This window comes from Staurois parvus, unplaced genomic scaffold (assembly GCF_062004578.1).
Source record: "Staurois parvus isolate SC_StPar_1 unplaced genomic scaffold, SC_StPar_1.0 ptg001246l, whole genome shotgun sequence".
Lineage (NCBI taxonomy): Eukaryota > Metazoa > Chordata > Amphibia > Anura > Ranidae > Staurois > Staurois parvus.
Genome location: NW_028319042.1, coordinates 666,641 through 674,175, shown reverse-complemented (window position 1 = coordinate 674,175; position 7,535 = coordinate 666,641). Strand labels below are relative to the sequence as shown.

Here is a 7,535-nt window from a genome sequence, read left to right as displayed (position 1 = left end):
ATCTGTGGATGAGGTTGGTGACGTAGCTAGAGGCAGTGTTGTGGATGGCTTTGTAAGCTGTGGTTAGTATTTTGAATTTTATACGTTGGGTTAGTGGACGCCAGTGGAGGGATTGGCAGAGAGAGGCAGCAGTTGCTGATCGGTTGGTAAGGTGTATGAGTCTAGCAGCACCATTCATAATAGACTGCAGGGGGATAGCCTGTGTAACGGTAGACCAGTGAGGAGGGAGTTGCAGTAATCGAGGCGGGATATAACCAAGGCGTGGATAAGTTGTTTTGTGGTGTCATTGGTCAGAAAGAGGCGGTTTTTGGAAATGTTCTGGAGGTTGAGGCATCAGGATTTAGCCAGTGAGTGGATGTGGGGCCCAAAGGAGAGGTAAGAGTCTAGGATTACGCCCAGCACCCTGGCATGAGGGGAAGGACCAATGGTTGTGTTGTTGATCTTAATGGTAAAGTCATGAGTTAAAAAAGTCCTGGATTCTTTCTTGGATACACAGAATATAACTGGACATAACATTTATAGGTGAAGTTGATCCAGGGAATATCCGATTGCCTCTCGAGGGATCAGGAAGGAATTTTTTCCCCTGCAGGAGCAAATTGGATCGTGCTTTGCTGGGGTTTTTTGCCTTCCTCTGGATCAACTGTGGGAGTAGGATTATAACTTTTTTTTTTGGTTGAACTGGATGGACTTTTGTCTTTTTTCAGCCAGACTAACTATGAGGCCTAAATAGGTCCATAAACTCACATTCTCATTGATATCTTGATCTCACACTTTTTATTCCAGGACTTTTTGGGCCTCCCCTTTGAGCTGTCAGAAAACTGTCCCTGCCTTGATCCGCGTTTCCTTTGACACTCTCTGGATTCTCTTCTCCACTTTCTAATCCTACAATTTAATAAAACGGTGCCGCGTGCGTGGGGTTGGAAGTGAGAAGTATCATCTATCAGAGTGAAAAATGAAACACAATTAGGCTGTCAGATTAATACAAAGAGATAGAATTAGCAAAATGCTAATGTGGCATAAATTATACAAACAAAGGGGATCCGTTCACAGAGCTCCGTCCTAATTCACCGAACGAATGTACGGTACGCACAGCCAGGCTCTCACAGACAAGCTATTAAACATCCTTTTATATCCCGCAACACCTGTACAATGGGACCCGAATCTGCCGGCCTGGAGATTATTTCCTGGAAAGTGACACTAAAAAGGTCATTTGTGGAATGGAAAGGATGTCGTTTGGATTCCTTGCCACAATATCTTAACTGCTTCCCGACCGCCCTATAGCAGAAATACTGATACAGGGAGGCAAGGGTGCGCAAAGGGCGTATTTACCACAAGGCATTTGCCTAGGGTGGCATATTTCAGGGGGGCAGCATCGCCACCCAGAAGAAGGGATGGAAGAAGGGACACATGCAGCATGGGGAGCAGGTGGGATCCAAGAGAGGCTGCGGATTGCTTGACGGTGTATGCAGAGCCTGACTGCAGTTCCTGGGGATGTCCGGAGTTGCAAAGGTGAGTATCTTTCTCTCTAGCGCTGGGGAGGGGAGTTTGCCGGTGTATGGGGGGAGGTGGTAGAGGAAGTCTCTCTTGGGGGGGGCAGGGGTGTTGTTGGTCAATGTCAGGCTCTCTGCGAGGAAGGGGGGGGGGGGATTTTTGTGTTGCCTAGGGCAACACAAAACCTAAATACACCACTGGGCGCACGCAAGGCTTGTGCATGCCCTACCTGTCAATCACCAGGTCCCAGCTGGTGATTACTCACCAGCGCCCAGTGATTACAGAGGATCTCTGACTGTTTACAGTTCTCCTCCCTGTCAGCTCGGGCACACTGCACAGCACAGCCATCCAAAGCAGTTACAGTGAAGCACACAGACACCGCCTCCTAGTAAAACACACCCAGCACACAGTTAACCCTTTGATCGCCCCTCATGTTACCCCTTCCTCCCCAGTGCCATTAGTATGGTGTCAGTGCTCTTTTTTAGCACTGATCACTGTATTGGTGTCACTGGGGATGTCAGTGACACCAAGTCAGTTCCCCCCAGTGTCAGATTGTCTGCCGCAGTCCCACTATAAGGCGCTGATCACCGCCATTACTAGTAAAAATAAAAATGAAAAAAATCCCAGCATATACGTATACCGCCATTTGTAGACGCTATTACTTTCACATAAACCAATTAATTTACAAGTATTGGGATTTTTTTGGGAGTCACGGAGCAGAATACATTTTGGCCTAAATTTATGATAAAATTTTATTTTTTTAATTTTTTTTACTGGATGTGTTTAATAGCAAAAAATCAAGAGTTTTGTATTTTTCTCAAAATTGTCGATCTTTTTTTTTTTTGTATAGCGCAAAAAATAAAAAATACACAGGCGATCGAATACCACTGAAAGAAGGCTCCATTTGTGGGAAAAAAGGACATAAATTTCATTTGGGTGCAGCGTCGCATGACCGCGCAATTGGAAAAACATGGCCCGGTCAGGAAAAGGGGTAAATCCTCTGGAGGGCAAGTGGTTAAAGCAGAACTCCCAGGCTCCGTTCGCATCTTGCGCAGTGGGAACTCACATTTCTGCTTGCGATTTTGCTTGCGCGATTTTCCGCCATTCTTCTCGTCAAGCATAGGGCAACCCATTCACTATAAGTGTTCCTTGCCCAAATGACGCTTATGCGCCTTTTTGAGCGATGAGCTTTGCAATTGCCACTCAGTTCTGTCCCGCAATATTTGCAGCTAAATCAAAAGTGAGCTTGGGGTGCCATTAAGAAAAATGACACCCAAAAACGCACATTTTAGGCTCTGCCATTCACCAATGAATGGAAAGGTCCGATTAAATGAAGGTCTTGAGGGGGGGGGTTCCTCTTCCCATATCCCAGACTTACTGAGCCCCACATGCAGCTGGCATTTATCTGGGAACTAACTTCACCCATTACATCACAACAGGAAAGGTTTCTTCTTGTTCAAACAATTTTTATTAATAGTAAACCAGAGTAACATAAACTGGGAGACATTACCATTATACATTGGACATTGTAGTGATAGCAAAACAGAAGAAGTGAAGATCACGGTACAAATGTCCGTACATTTCCGGCAAAAACAGGTAGTTAAGAATTTATGACAAATAACGTTCTATCTTTGTTCAATCAGGGTAATGGCTCACAAGGGCATTAAAGAGAGAGGGAAGTTTAGAGGGGGGTCAAACAAGGGAGGGGGGGCAGGGAAGAAGGAATAGCAACAATGACTTCATGAACTTTATCGAGTGTACGACAGCCCCTATGAGCTATGTATGAAGGGCTATTAACAATACCCATGGGGCATAGCACACAAATCAAGGGAGGAGGAGTGATTCGTCAAAGTTAGGTGGAAGGAAGCGCTCTACCCAGGGAGTCCATATGCACAAGAATTTCGGGATCGTGTCAAGAATTGTGGCTTCCACCTTTGCATGTATCATGGCTTGTGTTAATTTGGTTTTGACAGCCGCAACTAGAGATGAGCGAATCAAACTTGGCGAAGTGGAATTCGTTTCGAATATTAGGAAAAATTCGATTCGCACCGAATCCGAAAATTAGCAAACTTCGGATGCACGAATCGAATTTTTCCCGATCGGCCGATTTTCATCCCTTCTACAGCCGGCAAAAAGTGTCCCTGCAGAGAGCTCTGCTATTTCTGACAGTTCTCTGACAGTTCCTTCACATTTACAGCGGTTGAAACATTGTATCTATTTGTTTCCATTTGGGATACAGATGTTTTTATTCGGAAACAAATAGATACAATGTTTCAACCGCTGTAAATGTGAAGGAACTGTCAGAGAACTGTCAGAAATAGCGGAGCTCTCTGCAGATACACTTTTTGCTGTACTGGAATTCTTATTATTTTCATCCTACTTCTTCTTCTTCTTCATCCTCATCCTCTTCTTCTTCTTCTTCATCCTCATCCTCTTCTTCTTCTTCTTCATCCTCATCCTCTTCCTCTTCTTCTTCTTCTTCATCCCCATCCTCTTCTTCATCCTCATTCTCTTCTTCTTCTTCTCTTCATCCTCATCTTCTTATTCTTCTTCATCCTCATCTTCTTATTCTTCTTATTCTTCTTCATCCTCATCTTCTTCTTCTTCTTCTTCTTCATCTTCTTCTTCTTCTTCTTCTTCTTCATCTTCTTCCTCTTCTTCTTCATCTTCTTCTTCTTCTTCTTCATCTTCTTCTTCTTCATCATCTTCTTCTTCATCATCTTCTTCTTCATCATCTTCTTCATCATCATCTTCTTCATCATCTTCTTCTTCTTCTTCTTCTTCTTCTTCTTCTTCTTCTTCTTCTTCTTCATCCTCATCTTCTTCTTCTTCTTCTTCTTCATCCTCATCCTCTTCTTCTTCTTCCTCATCCTCTTCTTCTTCTTCTTCTTCTTCATCTTCTTCTTCATCATCTTCTTCTTCTTCATCATCTTCTTCTTCATCATCTTCTTCATCATCTTCTTCTTCATCTTCTTCTTCTTCTTCTTCTTCATCCTCATCTTCTTCTTCTTCTTCTTCATCCTCATCCTCTTCTTCTTCTTCCTCATCCTCTTCTTCTTCTTCTTCTTCATCTTCTTCTTCTTCTTCTTCTTCTTCTTCGTCTTCTTCTTCATCTTCTTCTTCTTCATCTTCTTCTTCATCCTCATCTTCTTCATCCTCATCTTCTTCTTCCTCATCTTCTTCTTCTTCTTCTTCATCCTCATCCTCTTCTTCTTCTTCCTCATCCTCATCTTCTTCTTCTTCTTCATCATCTTCTTCTTCTTCTTCTTCTTCATCTTCTTCTTCTTCATCATCTTCTTCTTCATCATCTTCTTCTTCATCCTCATCTTCTTCTTCATCCTCATCCTCTTCTTCTTCTTCCTCTTCTTCTTCATCCTCATCCTCTTCTTCTTCTTCTTCTTCCTCATCTTCTTCTTCTTCTTCATCTTCTTCTTCTTCATCATCTTCTTCATCATCATCTTCTTCATCATCTTCTTCTTCATCATCTTCTTCTTCATCTTCTTCTTCTTCATCTTCTTCTTCTTCTTCTTCTTCTTCATCTTCTTCTTCTTCTTCATCTTCTTCTTCTTCATCTTCTTCTTCTTCTTCATCTTCCTCTTCTTCTTCATCTTCTTCTTCTTCTTCATCTTCTTCTTCATCTTCTTCGTCGTGCCCCGTGACTGCCCAAATGAGTGAAGTGTGCGGTGATTCTAAGATCGACGGCACTCATCTGCATGTCATACTGACTGACAGTATTATTTCTCTTCCCCAGCAGACTCCAAGGGCATTTAAATTAAAGGTACAGTGTTCTGCACTAATATAAAGGCTCTCTGAAGCCTAGAAACCCTTTTAATAGGTTAAATTCGCAGCGAATAAATTCGCATCGAATCGAATTTATTCTGCAAATTCGACGAATCAGCCGAATCAAATTTTTGAATAATTCGCTCATCTCTAGCCGCAACACTTAGAGTGGGGGATTTCCAGGATTTCGCTATAACCTGCTTAGCCGCCGACGTGACTTGCATAAGGAGCTTGAATTGCGAATTGGAGATGCCATGGGGGCGTTGATTGAGTAGGGCTGTTGTTGGATCAGGTAGTAGAGTGATAGTACTGAGTGTGGATAGTATGGTGAAAATTTCAGCCCAAAAGATTTGGGCTACTGGGCAGTCCCACCAAATGTGGTAATGTGTTCCTGGGTCCGCACAGCCTCTGAAACAGTTGGGTGAATAGCTAGGGGTAAATTTTGCAATTCTCGCCGGGACTAAGTACCAGCGAGTTAAGACTTTATAGTTTGTTTCTAATTCTTTTTTTTTTTAAAGTCCGCAAACGTGCAAACTACAACGAAAAACCCGTAAGTGTTTCACAAAAAAGTGCAAGTGCAAAAACACCACACAAAAAGTGCACTTAGGGGTGTGCTTTGTCCTACCCCCGAAGGGGTTGGACCACTACCCTGATCCCCCGGGGCACGAAGCTGCTGACGGGGACAAGGTTCCCATTTGGTCCTCCTGGCCAAAAGGCCTGGTGGACCACCGTTCCTTATGTCCAGCCGAAGCCGGACATCCAGTACTTGGTCAGGGGGCTCTCCCGAGGAGAAAACCCCCAGGGATCAGGGGAGGAAGGAACCAAAAGGCCACACATCCTCCCCCTAGACTTCAGGGCAGGCCCGAGGACCCACACCCTCCATCCTGTGAAGAAAACACACACATAAGTAAAAGGTGACAAACGTGGGAGTGAAATAAATAAATAATTAAATAAATCTATAAAAATAATAAAAAGGTTGTGCCAAATCGTGCACTGACCAGGCCCTGAGGCCTGTAGCAAAAAAATTGCCCAGGACTTGGCCAAAAGGCCCGGTCCTAGAGGCGCAGTGCAAAAAGTGTTTAAACGCAGTGACCATGTGCTCTTTCGCAACGTTGGGTCCCACACCCAATGCTACTCAGAGCACCCCTGAGGCGACTACTCAGGGGGCCCTGTGTTTGCGGACTCTCTGCCTTCCCAGCCCCTGGCCAGACAAGGTAGATCTGTTCAAATCAGGAGGTACTGGGTCCTTCCAGTTTTCTCAGGGGAATTACTCCCAGGGCCCCAGCTTAACTTGTGGCGCTCCCCGGTTTCTGTCCCCCCGGTACTAGCCTTCCAGACCCCCATCATACCAGTGAGGGTACTATACAACAGCCATCCCCGCAAAGCTAGAATGGCCGGGAGCACCCCCACTGGACACTGATAAGAACAGATACTACACTTGATCTTAGTCAAAAGGCCGAGAAGCAAGTTTGTTTCTAATGCTATGGTGTTCTGCGAAGATGATTTTGTATTGGCCCAAATGTGGTCCCAATCTGATGAGTCGAGTCCCTTACCTAAATCCTTTTCCCACCTATGGTTGTAGGGAGGGGGGGACGCAGTAACCAAAGTAGTGAAGAGTGAGTATAGGCATGAAATAAGACCACGCTTGTGAGGGTCTTTACAACACGCCCGTTCAAAGAAAGACATGGCATCTGGTTGATTGGTTACTGTTGCGTAAGGGGCGTAGAAATGTTGTAGTTGTAAGTATCTGAATATCTCAGAAGCTGGAAGACTATGTGTTTCCCGCAGCGAGGCAAAGGATTTAAACTTATTCCTCTGTAGGAAATGATGTGTACGGAGCAGGTTAGCAGAGGTCCAGGCTTTGAATAACAGGGGTGTCTGCCAGGCCGGGGGAAAAAGGAAGGGTTTCTTCAAGGCTAGGTTCACATCTGTGCGGGTGGTGCCGCTGCGGATCCGCATGAAAATCCATTCAGCCGCACCACCCGCACAGAGGAAAGCGCAACCACGGGGTCCTAGTTCTAATGGCACACCGCACGCAGTGGAAAACGCAGCCGTACTGGGAACTGAGGTTCCCGTGTGGGCTGCGTTTTTAGAAGAAGTGCAGGGATTTCTTCCCTACGTGTTACGGGTCAAGGGAGTCCATTCATATGAATGGGCTCCAGTGCCCGCGCAAAACGCGCCCCACTCGGGCCGCATAGATGTGAAAGGGGGGGGGGGAAAGGGGGAGCTAACACCTGCCTATAACTTTCTCCTTACCATGCCAA

The 7,535-nt window shown here is 45.0% G+C and overlaps 1 pseudogene; it reads right to left on the bottom strand.

Annotated features, from left to right (window-relative positions):
- Positions 1 to 6,623: 6,623 nt before the first annotated feature.
- Positions 6,624 to 6,739, bottom strand: LOC149437910 (U2 spliceosomal RNA; annotated as a pseudogene).
- Positions 6,740 to 7,535: the final 796 nt, after the last annotated feature.